This window comes from Paroedura picta, chromosome 1 (genome assembly GCF_049243985.1).
Source record: "Paroedura picta isolate Pp20150507F chromosome 1, Ppicta_v3.0, whole genome shotgun sequence".
Taxonomy (NCBI): Eukaryota; Metazoa; Chordata; class Lepidosauria; order Squamata; family Gekkonidae; genus Paroedura; species Paroedura picta.
Window position 1 is genome coordinate 38682323 of NC_135369.1, and position 22589 is coordinate 38704911.

Below are 22589 nucleotides of genomic sequence, written 5' to 3' on the forward strand. Positions count from 1 at the left end.
TGAATCTTTAGTCAGCATGGATTCACCGTACAAAGGAAATGGCTTTTACTGAATATCACAGGCATGGATTTAAACCTCTCTCATTTGTTCCTTTTTTAAAACATTTACCCCTGATAATTATCCAATGTTTGGCTTTGAAAATGAGAGGCAGGCTCTGGAAATGAATAGCGAGGTCACTCTGATCACACCTTTGTACAATAACACTGCATGCAATGGATAACTTATTTCAATTTTTAACCAAATAAATCTGCAAAGGTAGCTTAGTTTCAATAAGAAAAGCCAGCAAAAACGTAGAAACTGCCTTGCTGACTTTGAGAACAATTATAATTCCCTTCTTCTCAGCCCACCCACACAACCTGCTTTGCTGCAGAAAGGCAAAGGAGAAAAGATTCTGGAAGCTTCCTTATCCAGTTGCCAACAAATTAAGAGATGACTGCCATGTAGGCCCCATTTTGGATCAACTAATCTAGGATCATTTTTTCCAACCTCAAGTCTCCCCAAGAACTATTTGCCTCACAAGAAGTGGAGAGGGAGTTTGTATGACTGGTGAAAATACGCAGCTGTGGTTGAAGAGGAAGTGCTACCAGAGGCTACATCTCCAACTGCCTGCCCACCTCTGCTCAGGATCCAGAGGAGCTAACAATCCTTTCCTTCTTTTTCCCTGGCTTCTTGAAACACAAGGAGACAAGCTGTGCACATTTAGTGCCTAGGGATACAGGCTAGGGATACGCATATTTAGTGCATAGGGATACTGGATCAACCTCAAGATAGGGTCTGGAGCCCTCCCAGATTTACAGCTGATTTCCAGCCTAGAGAGATCAGTTCCCCAAGGGGGAAAATGCCAATTTTGGAGGAGGGACTGTATGGCCTCACATCCCTGCTGAGCTCCCTCTCCAAACACCGTCCCTTTTTTGGCACCACCCTCAAATCCTCAGGGAATTCCCAGGCTAGAGTTGGCAACTGTAGGAACACTCAGCTGTCCTGCTGGGCAGTCAAAGACAGGGAACTGATTTTTCAACTACTATTGCCAACCAATTTGTGGCTCTTTGTCAAAGAGTGTCACCACATTCCTTCCTCATAGTATAGTTAAACTCCATCTGTGATTCTTGTCTCTCCTTCTTCTTCTCTCTAGAGGTAGGGGTGGGGGAGAGGTTGGGGTTTCTGCCATGTTGTTGTTGTAATGCTGTTTTATTGTATTGTTACTTGTTCTTTTTAATGGGGTTTTAATGTGTTTTTTTTAGCTGGACTTTCTGTAACCCGCCACAAGTCTTTTGGAAGTGGCATGTAAATGGATGGATGGATGATGATGATCATGATACAATGATCAGTCACTCTCTTATAGCCTAACCTACCTCACAAGGTTGTCATTGTAAGGCTGAAGTGAAGAAAGGGAGATTAATGTTATACACTGTTTTGTATACCAATCTTGTTTTATCCATATTTTATTGATAAATCCATACCAAAATAATCACTTAACACATGAACAGAAATTATTAGAATTTCTAGCAAGCAAAGAACGAGGGACCATGACTTACAGAAGTTACATCCTGATACGTGTTGTGTTATTAACATGACTAGGTTTAATTTTGATAATAAGAAACCAACTCCATTTTCTTAAATAAAAGAAGCAACTTACACTCTTTTTACAGTAGAAAAGAGCAGGAGTTCCATAGCACCTGAAAGTCTAACAAAATTTGTGGCAGAGGATGAACTTTTGTGAGCCACAACGCAATTCTTCAGATCTGTCCTTCAGAGCTACGACTCACAAAAGCTTATATGTCGCCACAAACCTTAAGGTTCTACGAAACTCTTGCTCTTTTCTACTACTGATGATGTCATCCGTTCAGTCGTGTCTGACCCTCAGACACTAGCATATTGATCTGACTCTTTTTGTTGAATGTCTCTAATTGCTGATTAAAAGTTTCCAGTAGCAGTAAATGGAAAGATGTTTAACTAGCAGGTGGGCAGTTGGGCTAAGGATGACACTTACACTTTTTACAGGCCACAGCTTTATTATTTTAACAACAACCATGTGTTTGCTAACAAGGGGTTGGAGCCTAAACTTTCCCTGGGTCATCTGACCCTTAAGCTACTCAACTGGCATCCTGGGTATCCCATTCCAGTCCCATGCTGGGCCACGTGATCCCTTGCCATATACTTAACCCGAGGTAGCTGGAATGCTTCAAGAGGTGTAGACCTGCCTCAGTCCATTCCAGCCTACCTGACCTTGAGTGCTTTGGACCTACCCATTTGGGTCAGCTGCACTTCCTGAGGCCCCCTAATCAAGGGAGTCCCATCACTCTCCCCCGTTCCATTCCTTCCTGTTTAGGCTCCTTTCCCTTTTCTCCCGCCACCTGTGACAGTCAAATAATTGCATAGACTCCCCAATGCAACATAAAGAATTCCAATAATACATTAAACCATTAATACACTGAAACACAGGGTGGGAGGGCAGGAAGCTCCTTGCTGGTTGGCTGGGGAGGAAAGAGGCCACCTGCAAGCATGTGGTTCCTTATAAGCACCATGCACTCGCTCCTCGCCCCCGGCCTCTGACGTAGCACCTCCATACTGCACATGCCCAGTCCCGCCAGGGAGAGCACCCAGAAGCATGCCATCTCATTCCACCCTGCCCTACTGCTTCGTTAATGGCAGCTGCAGTAAATTGCAGCCATGCATTTCTCTGCTAAAACCTTGAGTGGTCATTGGCAGTAACTGTATATAACTTGGGGAAAAGTGGAACACTGTTCAGCTTGATAAGTCTTACTCAGCCTTTTGGTGGTACAGGCCCCATGACTTCCCTTAATACTTGGCCTTTATAGGAGCAGGTTAAAAAAAAAGTCATTCCTCACAACTATATCAGTCAAGTGGTCCACTGTGTACTGGTTCCACTGCCACTAATCAGGTATCCATGGTTAATTGCATGACTCATCCAAGAATCCCTCCAAGTAGCTCCTGTGTTTAATTTAGAACACTGTCAAATTTATTTTTCCCTCTTTTGCTTGTTAGATTAGAGAGCTTTACAAGAATGCCTACTCATCCAGAGCTATTTTGCCAGCACCTCCAGAAAGAATCATTTAATACACATACAATTAATTTTTTGTAAAGAAAATAAATAAAAACTGCACAAATTACAGCTGTGGTCATCACTGTGTAGCACTTGATATCTTGTTTTCATTAAAGGGCTTGTTGAGTCAATATTTTCCAAGAATGCTTCCAGGACAGGAATAAATATCAACATCCCCCCACCTCCCCTCCTGCAAAAAAAGGACTTCAGTATAGCAGGAATGAATTCAAACTGACAGCACAGTGTTCATTACTGGAAAACACTAAACATTATAAAGTTGAACTTGCATGCAGCCAACTCACTCCCTACCTGATTGGCCATCTCTTGGGGCATGCCACCAATCGGAAGTGTCAATAAGGGCCGATAAGTCCAAATTGCATGCAGATAGCCAGGAAAACCCTATACCCTGGGTATGTTTACTCATGAGTTAGTCATGGCCCTTAGCCAGGATAGTTTAGTTCCAATCAGGGGTGCCCATAGCCTTGGTAGTATAGCCCACAGCTCTTAGCCAGGGATGGCTAATAAGAGATCAGCTCTCTAACTCCAACTTCCTGCCAGTTTCATAAGTTTTGGGTGGCAGAGGAGCTGGCATCAGAACATGCTTGACTGCCTGTGAGTTGCCCTGGCCTCCTAGCCTCTTTCAATTGGGTGGAAATGGTGAGGGAAGCAACCTGCCTCCTGGTGATGCCGCTGCATGCCTTGTGGAGGAGGAACAATGGGAGGCCCAGAAACTGCTCCAAGCTGGCCATCTGAGACTCAGAGCAGCTAGGAAAGCAGGGGAAAGAATGCTGATGTGGGTGGGACAGGGAAGGTATAGACTTTCCTTTTCCATGTGGATACTACCTTCGTCTTGCTGCAATCTTTCTGAGACCATCACAACAAAGCAAACTTGAGATCAATGGCATGGAAGATGGGGAAAGTGTAGAGGGGAACAGAAGCACCATGAGGCCCTGGGGACATGTGGAGGGGGGAGACACTGTTTCCCAGTAGCACCTTCCCAGTAGAAGAGTTGGTTTTTATACACTGCTTTTCACTGTCCAAAGGAGTCCCGGAGTTGCTTATAGTAGCCTTCCCTTCCTTTTCCCACAACAGACACCTTGTGGGGTAAATAAGACTGGGAGAGCTCTGAGAAAGGCTGTTCTGTGAGAATAGTTTCCAACAGAACTCTGACTAGCCCAAGCTCACCCAGAACATGGAAGAACAGGAGATCAAATCCAGTTTGCTCTTAACCACTACACCAGGCTGTAGAAATTGCCGTTGCCTTCAAGAGATGGAGCTAGAGCACCAGCAGAAGACTCTGCTGCCGGAGGATGGTGTAAGTCTTTTTTTACTTGCTCATTGACTATTATGGGATTTTATCCCTTCAGATTTGGACCTTCTGGCCAATGGCTTCTCAGAGCAATCCAAGGAGGGAGACACTCAGTTATTTCCTACACGGAGAGGTGATTGTGTAGTTAATAAGGTTTGCAATGTCAGAAGAAAGGAATAATTTTGTCTTCTATGTTTTCTCTCTCTCTCTCTCTCTCTCTCTCTCTCTCTGTGTGTGTGTGTGTGTGTAGAGGAGTGCTACAGAGCCCCCTCCCCCATCCCCGCCCCAAGCAGCAGCTTTTTGCTCCAAGGGAACTGATCTACGGTCCGGAAAGGAGATTTCATTCTGGGGGTTCTCTAGGTTCCACCTGGAGAATGGCATCCCTGAACAGTGGCAGGGATGACAGCCTCCAGCTGGGACCTGGAGATCCCACTTCTGGGTTTCTCAGAATTTTTACCCTTGGGATAATCTCCCAGGTTCCTCCCTTAGCCAGTCCCTCTTTCCTTCCCTCAAGAGCACCCTGTGACAGCACATATCCCTCATATTCTGGATTCAGTTACCAAACCCAGACTTCACTGTCAGATCAGTTGTCTGACCAGCACTGTATCTCCCACAGCAGTCGCTTTTTCCATCCAGCTTCCTTTACTTCTCCTTCCAGTATCAACCGATCATATTCTTTCTGTAGAGCTTTAACTCTACACAGGATGGTTTCTGCAGGCAAACACAAATGAAGGTTTAGGGGAGCCTTTCTCAACTTTTTCACCCTTGAGAAACCCTTCAAACATTCTTCAGACTTTGAGAAACTCCAGAAGTATTGTGATGATGCAGAATAGGAAGCATGGCTATGTACATGCCCACTCAGGGCCCCTCCCCTTCCCATCCACACCAGACACATCATTGGCCATTTTGGGAGGGTGGGGCAGGTTGAAATGACCATATATATGATCATATAACCCAATAAATATTTAACAATTTGTTAAATACATCAAAAATTAATTAACTCCCACCTGTTCAGGAAACCTAGGGCCATCAAGAAACCCCAGAATTTCACAAAACCCTGTTGTTGTTGTTGTTTTGTTTTTTTGGGGGGGTGAGACAATTTCCTTACAGCTCCATCACACCAGCACTCCCCTATGATCTGGGAGTCCAATTCTATGAAACACTGACTCTCTGAATATGTACTTGGAGCACACGAGAGGCACAGGAAATTGTCAAACAGATGTGAATAATGGACTCTCAGGATGGCTCCTTCCCACTTGACAGCTTATCAGCTGGGAGTGAAGTTTTGTGACTGCTCTTGTCCTCACAGTTCACATTGGATTTGTGAAGAGGCTCCTATACCACTGCAACTATTAGCATTATTGATCACAGGATCTTTTGTGTTACAGGTAACATGAAAGCTGGTATGGATTAGTTGGACAGAGTGATCAAGTTGGATCCCAAAAGACCCAAGTTTGAATTCCAACTTCCACCATGGAATCTCACGGGGTGGCCTAGTACCAAGCATGAATTCTTACCCTGACCTACCTCACAAAGTTATTGTTATAATAAAATGGAGGAGGGGAAAACAATGTTATAAGCTGTTTTGAGTCCCAGTTTGGATGGAAATTGGGATATAAATAAATCAATACATTTTTCAAAGCAAATGCATGTAAATAAACATGGATTGGAGAGGAACAATTGATTTGGTGAAAAGGATAGAAGATTTTCGCAAAGTAGAGCGAGGCTATGGGTAGATGATGAATCACCAGGAGGAAAGATAATAGCTGGAGCTATATGCCAAAGAAACACTGGATGTTTAGAAAACAAATTACCTTCTTTTTTAATATCAATATATCAGTTCTTCCAATAGTAGTTGGCATTCTCTACAGGAATGCCAAATCAAAAAAGCCATGACCTGGAATAACCATTTTTTTAAAAACTACTAAGAAAACAGCATAGGAAAGCATTGCATTGAGTACATAAGAATGAGTTTACAGATCAGTCTTCCCTGGAAAGATGTTACTTTATTTAATTAAAAGTAGCAAGGGATTTTGGGGGTAGAAGGAACTATTTTGTGGATCTCAGCCCATGTGTCAGAATACAAGATTCTATCAGGAGTATATAAACTTACATATTTTTGTTTCTTTTGGAGTTTGCCTGTGTTTAAAAAGTGGAAACTAGTAAGCATCTTTTGCCAAACAGCAAAACTAATTAAACAAAAAGAATGTAGGATAGAAGAATGGTATTAGACTAAAATTCATTTGTTTTACACCTTTTACTTTTTAATAATTTTCCCACTGATTCAGATAATCTTTCAATGAACAGCTATTGAGTAAACATCAACTGCCTTCTGATTTATCAATAACAAAAGAATGAACTCTAAGAAAACACTACTTTTTATCCACATCCAAAATCTTGAATCTCGTCTTGGAGGAACTGAGGAGTCATCACCATAAAACTGAGGAGTTACTTGATCCGCAAACTCTACACAAAATGAATGTTCAGCAAATCTGGAAAAATCTTTTCCGTCCCAAGAGCTAAGTGAATCACAGTGCCATTCTAAGGAGCAGGGCTGACTTATTCCTTAGGCACAGTAGTCATGGTGCCTAGGGTCCATTATACCTTTAAGGGCCCAGATAAATGTTTTCTCTTAAGAATGAAAAAATGAACTTCTAAAGTTGAAGAAAATGTTTTAATTTTCTCATATCAGAAAAAAAAAAGTTTAGGGTCCATGAAAATCTATTAAATTTTGTCTAAAACAGAAAAAATAAAATAAAGTTATATCAAAAATAATTTTAATATTGATATTATTATGAAGGAAGAGGCTCATGCAGGCAAAAGTGCCTAGGGCTCACAAAATCATAATGCAGCCCTGATAAGCAGTCATACCTTTTTAAGGTCACTGAAGTCCATGAGCTTAGAAGGAAGGTAACTATGCTTAGGATGACACCCCAGGAGTATCTGGTTTAAGTCTTTATTTGTAAACTGGCACTACTGAGTCAATTTCCAGTTATAAAATATATATTTTTTCATTCTATTGGCTTTGTTTCCTTGCGAGTGAAGATCTTGATTGATAATAATGAATGTTACACTATTTTGATTGAGACATTTCATCTCTCCCAATTTATTTTGAGGCACAAACTTTAAAGATTCAATTACATATTTGTTAAAAACACTGCATAAATTATTTCAGTCCCTGCTGCTCAAAGTTAATTAAGAAGGAAACTCCTTGCTTTGAAAGTGTTGGAACTATAACATTTGATTTATAATTTGATCTAATCAGACTGCTTACCATATTTGATTGGAGATGTCACATTCATTTTCCCCCCCTGGTTGATGAGAGGTACAAATAGAGTTAGTAGTCTGTAGCCTGCCATCCATACATGGGGTATTAATTTCTAGTTCCCTCCTTCCTGCAGCTCCTACTGATCCATGGAAAGGTTGAAGGACCATGGAGAGGAAGAGCATTATGAGGTGGATGGTTGCACTGAGGAAGGGAAAGTGGCTGAAATGTCTTCCACCAGCAGAGTTCCACTTGAAACGCTCATCCCTGCAACACACCGCCTTGTGCATCTCTTCCTCTGCATATGTCCAACAACTTCAGGAACCCAAAGAATTATCGTTATGAGGCTCAGAAAAGGCTTCAGGGATGGAGAGAAACACTGGAAGACTCCATGAATCTTCCATGGTTGGACAGTAGGATAGAGGCCCGTAAGGGGTGTATTTCTGCTGTTAATGTTCATACTTTAGCTCATGTCATGAGTCTTGTATCGTTTCTCCCTTGAATATTGTGGAACAGCAGGATATTTTTTTAAAAAACAAATTAAACATGTACATTTTCCTCTTAGGGCATGGGCAAAATATGGTTTCTTTGCTTGTTTAATTACAATTAAGCACTCCTTTTCTTAGGATCTATGGTGGTGACCCATTTTTAATGATTGCATGTTCTCAACTTCCTCTTTCTCTCCTGCTTACCCTCTCTATTTTTCTCCTCCTCTTCCTTCTCTTTTTCGCTCTAATTTCACTGTTAAATAACCTTTTTTTAAAAATGGTAGCAGAACAAAATTGTGACATGTCTTGCTGTCGGGCAAGATGTATTTTGCATAACCAGATTCATGCACTGCACTTGCTGATTTTAAAGTCCAGCAATTCTCTTAAACCATCCCCAGCCCTTTTTTCCTCTACATAATGATTGCAATAGGGTTATAGGATTGTTATCTAGCCCATAGCTTTTTGCCATGAGAGAAAGAGCCTCTCCGTTTTTATGTGGTATGGATGTTAAGCAGAGACATGTTGCTAATGAAATGTTTCTCCAGTCACTTGCTGGCAAATGTCATGACCCATCTTATTCAATGTGCATAAAAGGAGTTGTCAGCTAAAATGTATTTTGGGGGAATAATAATACAAGCTGATAAATTCATGTTGCAGGGTTTTTCCCCCCTCCTCTGTCCGCTGCATTTCTTTCCATTGGCCTCCCAGAGATAATGTCCTCTTGTCAACCAGTGTGCAAGTACATTGTCAGCTACTAATCCCTGAGGATTGAAAATTATCTTGTAATTTAGAACAATGCAAAGATAGTATTATTGTTAGTGAGCTGAGAAAAGCCTTCCAACGCTGTTATTGTGATTACAGGAGACTTTTAGTGGCTTGAAATATTCACCCACTTACTAGCAACAGTAATTGCCGATGTTACTAGGAAGCCATTTTTTTAAACATTATCTTTTTTTTTCTTTATCATGGTGAATTTGCTTCCATCTAGCCAATGATATTTTAGTATATGATGGTACCTGTTATCAAATGAGTGTGTGAAGTAACAGTCAGTATAATTGCTGTGAAGCTGCACATGGATTGCTTGGCTTCATAGTTTGTATGTCCAGACGTCTCTCCCTTTTCTAAATTTCTAAAAAGGGATTCAGGCCCCAAGGACTAAAGTATTGTTCCCAAATTACACCCATGGAAATTACACTCAGGCCGATTCCTCACGGCTTTATGCTCTGCAGCAATCTGTGTCCCCACGGTGGACACTTTTCAGTGGAGCACCTGGTCCCTGCTGAAATGTCCCATCCCCCCCCCGGGAAATGCAGTGATGGCAGACAGGTTCTGCCACACCAGGGGAGGGGGTACAGGGGTTATTTTGCATGAAGGTGGGATTGCGTAGAATGCAATCCCACCTTCATGCAAAATAAAAACGAGTGCTGGTCTGCCCCATAGTACTGTGAAATGACATAAAGCTGGCCGGGGCATTTTTGCCCCCTCTGGGCTACCAGAGGGGGCCAGCCCAGCATTGGCATCATGTGGAAATGGGGATTAGCCCCACTTCCATATTAACTCCCTCTCAAACTTTTCTGTATGTGTGGAATCAACCTGAATACTTCAGTCCTATTGTATTTGGTCTAACTTGTGACTAAGAGCCTTGGGTTCACACTTTGAATGTGTGATGAAGTAGGCACCTGGTGAAGTAGGCAATGTAGTCAAATATTATCAAGCATATGTGGGTGCAGGGTCAGCAAACAGGTGCAGCTGCATCACAGGACTTCTTTAGTCTGATTTAAACCTTTTTCTGACATGGAATCTTTGAGATTTAGGGGTTGTAATTTCGGATACTGCAGACTTCACATAGATTTGTTTGGCAATTGAACTTATTGGGTCAAGCAGAGATGAGATGATTAATCAGTCTGTTCGGTTCACACCAAATAGACATGAATGCCTTTTTTAATGTGGAACCATCTGCTCATGCAGCCCCTCAAATAGAAGTTTACAGACATGCCATCTGTTGTCTACCCCCAGGGACCACAGCAGTAGATGGGGAGCACGGGAGGTCTCGAAGAACAAGTGGTAGTAGTGGCTAGGAAGGCTCAGAGCCAAGCCCCGTTCACCGTGCTGCTACTGCCTGTCCTCTTACCGCCTTCCTCCACTGCTTGTCTTCTGAGGCTGCCCCTGCCCTCAGGAGAGCGTAGGCATCCTCAGAAACAAGTGGTGGTGGCAGCAGGAGCATATGACTAGGTTCAGAAATGAACCCCATTTGCTGCACTGCTGCTGCCTCCTCCAAAACTGCCCACACCCTCAGGAGAGTGCAGACAGCCTCGAAGGAAGAATGGTAGCAGTGAACGGGGCTTGGGTCTGGTCCTCACCAACCACTACCGCTGCTTGTCCTTCAAGGCTGCCCCCACACTCGGCAGCCTCAAAAAGCGAGTGGCAGCAGCTGGCGAGCCCCAGAGCCCAGCCCCATTTGCCATGCCGCTGCTGCCTGCCCTCTGAGCCTGCACCTGCCCTCAGGAGATCATGGATGGTGGAGGAGGCAGCAGCAGAGGCAGTGTGGTGTCTGGGGCCTGACACCCGGACTCGCCAGCCATTGCTCCAGCCATTCTGTGGGATGTTTCCATTTCATGGCTGAGAATCTGGTTGCCAGCACTTTTTCTTTTTAAAGATGCTACTGATTCAAGCTGTTAGTGTCACTACTCAAAAGAACACTGAAGTTAGGCTGCCAACCTCAGATGGTGCTTGCCCATCTTCAATTGTTGCAGTTGATCTCCAGATGACCAAGATCAGTTCCCATAGTGAAAATGGCTGCTTTGGGGACTCTACTGTAGCATTATACCCTGATAAGGACCCTTCTTTCCCAAATCCCACCCACCTTAGTCTCCATCCCCTAAATCTCCAGGTATTTCCTAAATGACAGCAGGCAATTCTAACTGAAGGGCAATTAAAAAAATCCACAGCATTTATTTATGACTGGGAGGAATACAAATGGATTGACTAGCTATTAAACCAACCCTTGAGCAGTCAGCTCCTTGTTTGAGACCAACACAAAGGACATGAGCCAAACTAGTGGATTTTTAGGGACTCCTGACAGAAACACTGGAAGACCATCTAGAAGAAGAAGAGTTGGTTTTTATATGCTACTTTTTTCTACCTGGAGTCTCAAAGCAGCTTACAATCACCTTCCCTTTCCTCTCCCCACAACAGACACCCTGTGAGGTAGGTGAGGCTGAGGGAGCCCTGATATTACTGCTTGGTCAGAACAGCTTTATCAGTGCTGTGGTGAGCCCAAGGCCACCCAGCTGGCTGCATGTGGAGAGGAGTGGGGAATCAAACCCAGCTTGCCAGATTAGAAGCCACTGCTCTTAACCACTACACCACACTGGCTCTAGTTTGCCAAACAGAGGGACTTTGATAGGAACACCAACATCAGCATTGATGTTAATACAACTGTGCACTGTTTAAATACACTGATGATTCAGAATGGTTGGTGAAACATGTTCTGCAGGGATATCATTCTACCATGAGAAATATGGCATTTACTCAGCAGGCCCAGGTCTCTAGCCTTTGGACCTCTATGCAGAACTCACTTCTCCAGCTTTATTCTGCCATCATACCTATAGGACTGCCTATTACACAAAGTGTACAATATTCTGGACCCTGATGCTCTGTTACAGTCTTGTACTCTTCAGAGCAAGAAATGCCTTACTATGTCAAACCACCATGCTTATACAAAATGTGCCACTATTGTTGACAGAGTCTAAAAAGGCATAGAAGCTGAGCACACACCTTAAGATCAAGAACAAAATAGCTTTATTGAATAAGAGAACAAACTGTATAGGAAAGAGACAAGACAGAAGCCTGTCAGTCCGCTCTAGCCAGAGAGAAAACACTATCTTGGAAAAACCCGAGTGAGCCAATCAGAGGCAAGAAGGGGAATTATTTGAAATGGAGGGGCCCCCCTAACTTTGCTATTCTAGCTAGCTGTCATTTTCACTGCCTCTGCATAATTTTTCAATCACTTTGTTGTATATATGTACAGTACATCTTCCATATTACAATAATTATAGCAGACATCTTTCCTGGCTTCTCTATATCTTGGGCAGCATGTTATGTGGCTATAGACCAACCACCATAACTTTAGGAACAAACTCAAAAGAAGCTGCAATGTTATACTGAGTCTCCATTTGTTTGCTCCTGTATGTAAAAAATAGGTTCACTACACTAATGTGGGTCCTAGTCTCACACCAGTGTGTTTTGCTGTTTTGTTTTTTAAAGGTTATTTTCCTTCAACATTTTTTTAAAAAAGCTTTAACCCCCTAAATCAAAATTTTCTTTTTAAAAAACATATCTTACAGTACAAATGAATTAGCAGCTGAATGTTGTGCTTCTGAACAAATGGGTTATGCCATCTAATTATCTAAAAAAAGAAAGAAAATAGATTTCCATGGACCGTTTTTATGAAACTGTGACATCACCTTTTCAGCTTGGAAGGGCAACTCAAGACTATGTCAAGACAAAATTTAAATGTCAGCCTGTTACTTACTTCATTGAGGCATGAAGTAATGTCTGCCTGTTTCACTGGGGGAAAATATTGTTTAAGTCTGATTCAAGAGATCAAAGGCAGTTCTCCAGTAATGATGCGTTTTCAAGATGCTTTAGGACAAAAATGAACAGAAGACTAAGAAAGGTTTGATAAGCTGAGAACATGGGGGAAGGGTAGAAAACAACTACTGATCTGCCATAGTCACCATGACCAGATTGCGTCTCCGTTTACTAGAGGAAAAGCCAAGTTTGAAATTCATGAGCAACATAGGAAGGGTTTAGGTTGGTGTTTTTTGTTCTGTTTTGTTTGGGGTTTTTTGCTTTCTGGAAGGAATCCGCAACAAATCTCAAAAACCTATTTTTGAGAATTACAGTATTTGCAAGTTCAGTAAACTTTTGCTTTCTCCCGAATAAAGTGATAGAAAAGGGCTTGTCAAACAAATTAGAATGCATGGGGAAAACAAAATCCTCTGTGGAATCAGTGGAAGTACTAGGCCTGAAATGTAGCAGTCCCCTTGAAGTGCCCTATAGCCACAACCCTGACCAAAGATCTAAGAGTGGAAGACTGGTTTGTCAATTCCTGCTTGGGAAACACCTGGAAAATTTAGACCATTTCCGCAAGAGGAATATGTTCCTGGACAGCACTTGATTGTTGGCAGCTTTTAGAGCCCCCTCCACATGATGTCACCTGCATCCTGATGCTGTCCAGTAGCAAGGTCACGATTTGGCCATGTTTAACTTGCTATTTTGGGATTGGCAAAAACTGGATTTACCACCCTAAAACATGTGTCCCATCAACCCAGGGATGTGTCCCATAAACCCAGTGAGCAACCCAGGGATAAGACTGTATGGAGGGGGAAGCATGTGATAGTCTCAGCAGCTTTGTCCCACCCTTGCACCCACCCTCCCATCTCCATTTCCTGCTCTGAGTAATTTTGTTTTTAAATGTTGCAGTCCATGTTGCAGTGCAACCACAAACCTTGCATTGTCAAAGGTGAAATAAAATCTTTTGTAAAGTGTCCATGGTCTTTTTGGGATGAGTCAGGCAAAACACAAGCCCTTTTCTATTTTCTAGAGGTGGGAAATGAGCTTGGGAAGGGGGGGGGGTTATCTGGCTGCCTTATTCCAAAGGCCGGGGTGTCTGGACTTGAATACGGGCCAATCAGGGTGCAGCAAGCACAGCTGGCCGCACCCTGATTGGGCCAACCCCTACACTTGCCCGCCTCCCTCACAGGGTGCATATAATGAGGAGAGGAAGGGGATTTTAAACGTCTTAGAGACACCTGAGGCCTGCTGGGTGACTGTGGCCCATTCCCAGTTCTCTCAGAGCTCTCACAACCCCATATCCCTCACAGGTTGTCTGTTGTGGGGAGACGAAGGTAAAAGGTGTTTGTAAACCACTTTGTGGGTACAAAAATCTGGCTCTTCTTTTTCTAAGGGGCAGCAGTGATGGGTTTTAGGGGAAGGATGGACTTCAGCAGAATATAATGTCATAGAGTCTACTTTCCAAAGCAGTAATTTTATCTAGGGACATCTATTGTCTGATGATCAGTTATAATAGTGAGAGAGCTCCAGTCCCACCTGGAGGTTGACAAGCCTAATGTACACTCAGAACTAAGTCACACTAAATTAAGAATCTCTTGTAAAAACATTTGAGATTGATGCCTGAGATAATCAGGATGCCCCCCCCCCCGATTATCCCTCTATGATTGGGGCCCTGGTGCTGTCAAAGGGGAGGAGGGTGAGATTATTATCCCTCTGCTATTTCCCAGATTTGGTCTACCCTAGGCTGCTTAGTCCCACTATAATGAAACAACAGCAAAAAAGACCATTCATGGCTATTTTTCTACCTGGGCTAAAACACCTTGAAAGACAGAAATAGGGCAAGTACAGGGTGTGATAGCCCCCATCCACAGTGCCAGAAATAATACTGATGCTTTAAGTACAACAACCAGGCATGCTAGTAAAACAAAAGGGACAAGGAGAACTGAAGGATGTAGAAAACAGCATATGCAAAGCACTTTGTGTAACATCCAGTTTGTTTTTGATTTTTTTTTAAAGAAAAAAAAAGAACAGTGAAGAATTCTGTCGAGACTTTTGGACTAGACTTGGCCCTATTGAAAAATAGAGCTGCAAAGTAACAGAGCATTTGAAAGTTTGCAGTTATTAGTTACTTTTGTGGAAGAGGCACAGATCCAGACTCACAGCACTTTGAGGTTTAAAAGAGATAATCTTTACTAAGAAAGATTATTTACAGAAATATATCAATTATTTTGAGTGGGTAGCTTAAAGTCTAATGTAAAAAATCATATTAATTGTAATAAGTTACAGAAGCAGTACATTGCAAGCCTCTTGTAGCTAGGCTGCAAGCAGACTACATGCCACACTTTTGCAAATGCTGCTCCTTCTTGCTTCAGCAAAAGCACACACTGTACTGCTCTTCCTGAGGAAACAGGAAGTGGGCCGGAGCCAAGTTTCAACAAAGGGATCTCCCAGGCGTGTGCTGGGATTTTTCCATTGCCATCTCAGAGTGGCCATTAGGCATCATAAGTGAACACATAGGTACAGCTCTGCAGCTTAAACAGCCTAGAAGCCTTTCAAGGCTGACTTCACTAAATTATTTCCTGATTGCAATTCCAACAAATTCGTAATACATTGGTTTTACCCTATGCAAGATGTGGTAATAGATAAGTGGAGAATTGGAGAAGAACCTCCAGTATTGGGGATGGAACAAGGAGAGTGTTGCAAGCATCCCAGTACCAGAAATGAGAAAGACTTCTGCCTGAGGTCCAGGAAAGATGTTGGTACTGAAGTGTAGAACGCTGGCTGGGCGCAGGGAAGGATTCACTCAATATGGTAATGTGATGTGATGTAATGGTAGATGCAGGACTTGTTACTCGAATTCCTGCTGTGTTGATTGAGTTAAAGAAATTATTGTGCCACAAGCATGGTGGCCTGATGGGCTCTGCCTCCTAGAAAGAGGCCACATTTTAATCCAAGCAAATGAAACTGAAGCCGGCACCAACACACAATGGAATTTTTGTACAGTGTTGCATAGAAATGTAAACATTAAAGAAGAAATTAGCACGCAGAATGTGCAAAAAGAAGCAATTTAGATGTTTATGGAAAACGATAAACTACTCTTACTGTGCAAAAAAGAGGCCTTTAGTTTCCCCCCTTCCAAGCATATCTTAAATAATGCAGTTTAATTTGGGAGGCTAATTATAGAAATCCAACACAGACATTTCCAAGTACATTTTTAATTCATTATTGAAAAAATGCAACAGCCTTTAAATTTTGACTTCAGAAATCTCAACACAGAGCAGTTGTCTGCTAAAGGTTAAATGCTGAATGATCATTAAGGAATGTTCACAGCATTAAAGGTTTTCCAGCCTTCATATCTAGTGGAGGGATGCCAACCTTTACGAGCCTGTGGGCACGTTTGGGATTGTGACATGTGATGATGGCTGCAGTCACAAAACACTTGCTGAAGGAGGTGGAGCCAGCAGCTTACTTTTAGACACACAGTGTTGTGGTGGCAGCTGCTGCCAAAGCAGCATTTTAAAAAAATGGCACAGCCAATCAAATCTCCAATGGCAATCAAAAGGAAAAGAGTTGGTTTGTATGCCCCACTTATCTCTACCCTAAGATTCATGACTGCCTTTTCTTTCCTCTCCCCACAGCTGGCACCTTGTGAGGAGAGAGTTCTAAGAGTTGTGACTGGTCCAAGATCATTGTAGGGAAGATAATGGAGCAGATATTAAAGGGAGCGATCTGCAAACATCTGGAGGACAATTTGGTGATCCAAGGAAGTCAGCATGGATTTGTCTCCAACAGGTCCTGCCAGACCAACCTGGTTTCCTTTTTTGACCAAATAACAGGTTTGCTGGATCGTGGAAATTCGGTTGATGTCGTTTACTTGGATTTTAGTAAAGCTTTTGACAAGGTTCCCCATGATGTTCTGATGGATAAATTGAAGGACTGCAATCTGGATTTTCAGATAGTTAGGTGGATAGGAAATTGGTTAGAGAACCGCACTCAAAGAGTTGTTGTCAATGGTGTTTCATCAGACTGGAGGAAGGATGTAGATAAAAAGGATACAGAGGAGAGTGACGAAGATGATCTGGGGCCAAGGGCCTAAGCCCTATGAAGATAGGTTGAGGGACTTGGGAATGTTCAGCCTGGAGAAAAGGAGGTTGAGAGGGGGCGTGATAGCCCTCTTTAAGTATTTGAAAGGTTGTCACTTGGAGGAGGGCAGGATGCTGTTTCTGCTGGCTGCAGAGGAGAGGACATGCAGTAATGGGTTTAAACTACAAGTACAACGATATAGGCAAGATATCAGGAAAAAATTTTTCACAGTCAGAGTAGTTCAGCAGTGGAATAGGCTGCCTAAGGAGGTGGTGAACTCCCCCTCACTGGCAGTCTTCCAGCAAAGGTTGGATACACACTTTTCTTGGATGCTTTAGGATGCTTAGGGCTGATCCTGCGTAGAGCAGGGGGTTGGACTAGATGGCCTGTATGGCCCCTTCCAACTCTATGATTCTATGATTCTATGATTCAGCAGGCTTCACAGGAAAAGAGTTGGGGACCCCACCCCCTTTATGCACTATACCATAGTGGAACATTTGGTGAGCAAACATCCCAGCTGGAACCACCTAATTTCTTTTAAAAAGTGTCTACAGGCACCATGGTACCCATGGGTACCACATTAGGGTTCTTTGATTTTGTGTGTGTGTTTTTTCAGCTTGCTTGAAGTGCAGTGCAAGGAGCATAGCATGCCTGGGTATCTTTCCCCCACCCCCCAGGCATGTTGCCAAATGGCACCCTCAGGACCTAACAGTTTGGGCGTGCTCCTGAAACTTTTCTCTTGCAAATTTCTCTCCAGATTTTGTAACCCCTAATTATCACACCATAGTTCTGTGCAAAGGCGTTATTATAGTAAAGGTAAAGGTATCCCCTGTGCAAGCACCGAGTCATGTCTGACCCTTGGGGTGATGCCCTCTAGCGTTTTCATGGCAGACTCAATACGGGGTGGTTTGCCAGCGCCTTCCCCAGTCATTAACGTTTACCCCCCAGCAAGCTGGGTACTCATTTTACCAACCTCGGAAGGATGGAAGGCTGAGTCAACCTTGAGCCGGCTGTATTGGGTCTTATTTTCAGTAATGCGGCACACTGGCTTGACATTTTCATTGATCTATCTACTACAGCACCAAGGTCTCCTTCCCTGTCAATCTCAGCAAGTATCCCATTAACATATACTTAAAATGGGGGTTGTTTTGTTCCATCGTGCTTCACTTAACATTAAACTACACTGAATTATATATGTAACAAAGGGAGTTTTGGCTCTCAAATGCTTAACCCTCAAAAAACGTCTTGGTCACCAATGTGCTACTTGAGTCTAACCTAGCTCTTGTACTATAGACCAACATGGATATCTTCCTGAATCTATTTGTCCTGTTGTTGTCTACTCATCCAAATTGGGGATCCTCCCTCACAGTCAGCCTTGACTTTCACCATCCTGAATAATTTTTTCTTATTCAGGGGACTGGTCAATGCTTGACAATTTTACTGAGGCCCGGGGGATGTCTTAAAGGTACTATTGGACTCTGAGTCATATATGTTGCACTCAGTACAATACACTGTATGACCCAAACCCCTGCTGGTATTCTATCTTCATAATTTCTATTAAACCTCTTTCTATTTGTGTGGACTTGTTTGTGAAAAGCCTATTTACCCTATTAGGGACTTTATTCCCTTCTCCCTGACACTTTATCGTTGGAGTGGATCTTCTACCTCACAAAGCTGGGACCCAATCACACTGATTGGGAGTGAAGCAATAAAGGAGGGACCTCCCTTCATGGAGGGCGGTAAATTAATATAATAAATAAATATGTTAACATATCACTGGACCCAACCAAAAGCCTGGTGGAAGAGCTCCATATTGCAGGCCCTGAAGAATTCTGCTAGTTCCAGCAAGGCCCAGAAGCTCATTCAACCAGGTAGGGGCCACTGCTTGGAAGGAAACAAAACAAAGCTTGAGTCCAGTGGGACCTTTAAGACCAACAAAGTTTTATTCTGGGTATATGCTTTTGTGTGCATGCACACTTCTTCAGTTACATTGAAATAAGACTGCCTCAACCATTGCATATAGGTAGAGCGAGGGTGGGGATACAGACATAATATTATAGAAGAGTTAACATACAGGTGTGATAACAAAGCTTGAGTCAAGGGGCACCTTTGAGAGTAACAAAATTTACTGCTCGGTATAAGCAAGAACTGAGTGACTTGGGCTTCCCCTATTTAAATTAGGAAAGACCTGCATAGAGAAATTTACAGAAGTCCAATCTAGAAGTGACTGTTACATGGATGATGGTGGCTAGGGGCCATTCCGCACAAGGACCAATGTTGCCAATTGTTCACCGAATGCAGAAATGCTATATTAAATAGTGGAATTTTGTCACCTTTTATTTTTAGTGGAATATAGAAGTCCCAGTAGCGTTTCATTCATTCCCCACAGGTTTCCAGTCTCGCTGGACTCACAACAAAGGAAGCGATTTTTTTCTGCGCTTCTTCCAGCCCCTGGCCGTCAATCAAACGAAACACCCAAAAAGCCCCTTTCCCTTTAAGAACTGTTTTTTTAAAACCAAACACACCCGTTGCAACGAATCTGTGTTAAATTGTTGCAAGACCTTTTTGCTGGCGTAGGAGCTGGCGATTAATCGTTTACATGCTCCTCTAGAAGAAATAAAAATCCCCCCCCCACGGGCTCGATTTGTGGCCGAAATTACAGGCACTGCCGAACAGGGGGCTGTGTTGTGCTTGGGAACTTAGGGAGCTTTGTTTTACTTTAAATCACTTCTGTGGAGGGACTTTAGCCAGTGAAGCCTTGCTGGTTCGTTGCTTTCGCCGGTCTAAGGGAAAAAAAAATGGCAATCGCTTCTCCGGAAGTTTGGGGCAAGAGCGGGGGAGGAAATTTCTTTCTACCGCTACATTGAGAACACACATGTCTTTCACTGGTTTGTTGCAGCTTGTGCGCAGAAGTGTAGTGTTTTTTTTTCAGGGGAAATCCACTTTTCCCGATTCCCTGAAAAGCACTATAACAAAGCGCTTTTTGCGGGAGCATTGCAGGAGTGTTGCAGATTGGGTGCGACGTCATGCGGAACATTGAGTTTGTAGCTACATTTAAGTTGTGCGGAATGGCCCTAAGTATTCCAGGGCTATTAAAGGCACTAGTAGTTTGGCTTAAAGAGGTGGTAGATGCCAGCTGTGCTACTCTTGGGGCCTGTGCCTCCATATATAATGAAGCATCAAAGATCACACCCAATTTTCTGGCTGAGGAAGCAATCAATAGTTGGACTCCATTTAGATGGAGTAAGCATGCTTCCTCCTTGGTCCTTTCTTACCCAGCCACAGGACCTCTGGCTTTGAAGTGCTGACATTCAGGTAACTCTGCTTGAGCTATCCTGTCACTGCTTCCAGACATGTAGAGAAATGACAAGTGCAAATTCAGGAGGTTCGTTTCTCTCTCTCTGTGTCTCAGGGATCCCCCCCCCCCTACTACCACCACCGTTTTTGTTAGTTTCACATGACTCCTCTCAATTTCAAGAAGATTCCTTTCCCTTTGCTGGTGTTCCTTTCCCGCCCAGAGCTTGCAAAAATTCCCCTCCCTCTGGATTTCTTGTGACAATGTGCCTGGTGATCAATCATTACTTTTAAGCTTTCATTGACATGATGGCACTGAATTCTGCTGGGCTTTCTTTACACTGAATTGGTTGTACTGGTCTTGAAAAAAATGTCCCCAACCTCAGTTTGTAGTGGAGGGATTCTGTGGTTTGAAATTAGTCCTCTTTTGTTTGCATTGCAGCAATGGCTCAGGAATAATTCACAGCGACCCCCCCCCCCCCACTTTGACATTTACTTTGAAGTTTGGTAAACATCTTGATTGAGTGGAGACAGTCTGACAGGAAATGCATCCATTCACAAACTGCAATAAACAACCATCAACAGCTTCAAAGTTGGCAGAAAGTTCACGCTGCCAAGTTCACTTTACAAAGGAGCCAAAATCTGTCATGAACTTTAGTCCCTGAATCAGTTCACGCCCATCCCTAACTAGCTGATTAGGGTTTTCAAAAATGCATCAGCCAAAAAGTTTGTCCTTTCTTAAGTTCAGTCTACTTTAACTCTACTTGTTAACTTTGTGTTTCTATGCAAATCAGAGCCAGGGCAACTGGTTGAGAGCCAGAAGAATATTTTCTTGTTTGCATAATGTTGTTCCCCCCCCCCCCTCCACCTGAATGATATTAGAAGTGGTGGTACAGAGCATCATTATTTTTGTCCAGCCAAATCAGACTGTCCAGCCATTTGTTGAGTCAGTGAGACAAATCAAACAAGTGCTTATTCTAATTGCAGTTTAATTATGTCTATCAAGTCATATCATTTTAATTACTTTAATTACCAAAAATTACATTTGAAAACAGTTAATAAAATTGTGATTGTATCAAATGTCCCTGTCTGGCAACATTGCATCAAACTGTTGCGATGTCTATAACAACGGGAGCTGCTGATTTAATCCAATCAAAGTGGTAGACGTATCAGGCACAAGTCAATGATTTTACAGGAAAAAACCAATAAGGATCTGTTAAATTAAAAATTTACTATTCGAGAGAACTCTCCCCAAATATAAATAATCCATAAAAAAATGGATGGATATCCAGTGCAACTTGGCGGAGAGAATGCATACAGATGCTATATTTTCACCATCTGTGTCAGGACATTTGGATACTGCTTCTGGGATTTTGCCAAGTGAAAAGATTCTAAGTTTCTGAGCCTAAATTTAGCAAGCACAGCTTTTTGTACAATCTAATATACTTGGAGTTGGGCATCTTCCTCATTTTCTGAAATAGCCTTAGTCATTCATATAATCATGGTCATTAAAGCATTCTGTTTGTACTGTGTCTCAAAGATCTGAGAAGACTATTCCAATAATTTGTATTTTGCACTCTTCTGATGCTGCAAAGCTTAAAATTTGCTTTGGCAGATGCAAATCATGAGGGGAACTTTATCAAAAGCTTTCTGAAAGTCTAAGGAAACAATGTCTGTTGCATCACTCTTGTCCATATGGTCATTCGCTCCCTCAAAGAACTCATAAAGGTTAGTGAGATGAGGTCTACCTTTACCAAACCCATGCTGATTATTCCTTAATAGCTCTTGTTCATCAATGTGCTTACTAATTATGAATTTAATAACTGGTACCACCAGTTATTATTACTTAGGACCTTATTACTTAGGACCAAATCCAGAATTGCCTCTCCCTGGTAGCTTCTGTGACCACCTGCTCTGGGGTACAGTCACTGAAAGTATCTAGAAACCTAATCTCTTTCTCTTGACTAGAGCACATAACCCGATCAATGTGTGGATAGATAAAATCACCTATCGTGACAGATATTTCATCTAGCTGCTGTCCTTAACTCTTGGCATTTGAACAAATCACCCTCAAACCTTTGATCTGGTGGGCATACTAATTCCATCCATAGCTTTCTATTAGTGAATCTATTTTATTAGTTATTTATTAATTACATAATGCTGATACCTAAAGGCATTTTGCCTGCTTTACTATTTAAACCCTTTTCATTTAGGCTATCTTGATAGAATTTTATATTAAATTTATATAAAAGCTACTTACCTTTCCTTGTATGTCTGCTAAACCCACCTGTTTATTCCCTCATTTCAGACACTTTGTCACTGGAGCAGGCCTGCTAAGAACTCCCCACCACTCAGCAGGGTTTTTTTGTAAAATGCTGAAAACTCTTTATGCTCTTCATGAACCACCATGAACTACATCAAAATTTGTGAAAATTTGTGGCAGTTCTTCAGTTTGTGAACATTGCTTGACAAACCATGAACTGCCCAAAATTTGTGATGCTCTGTAGT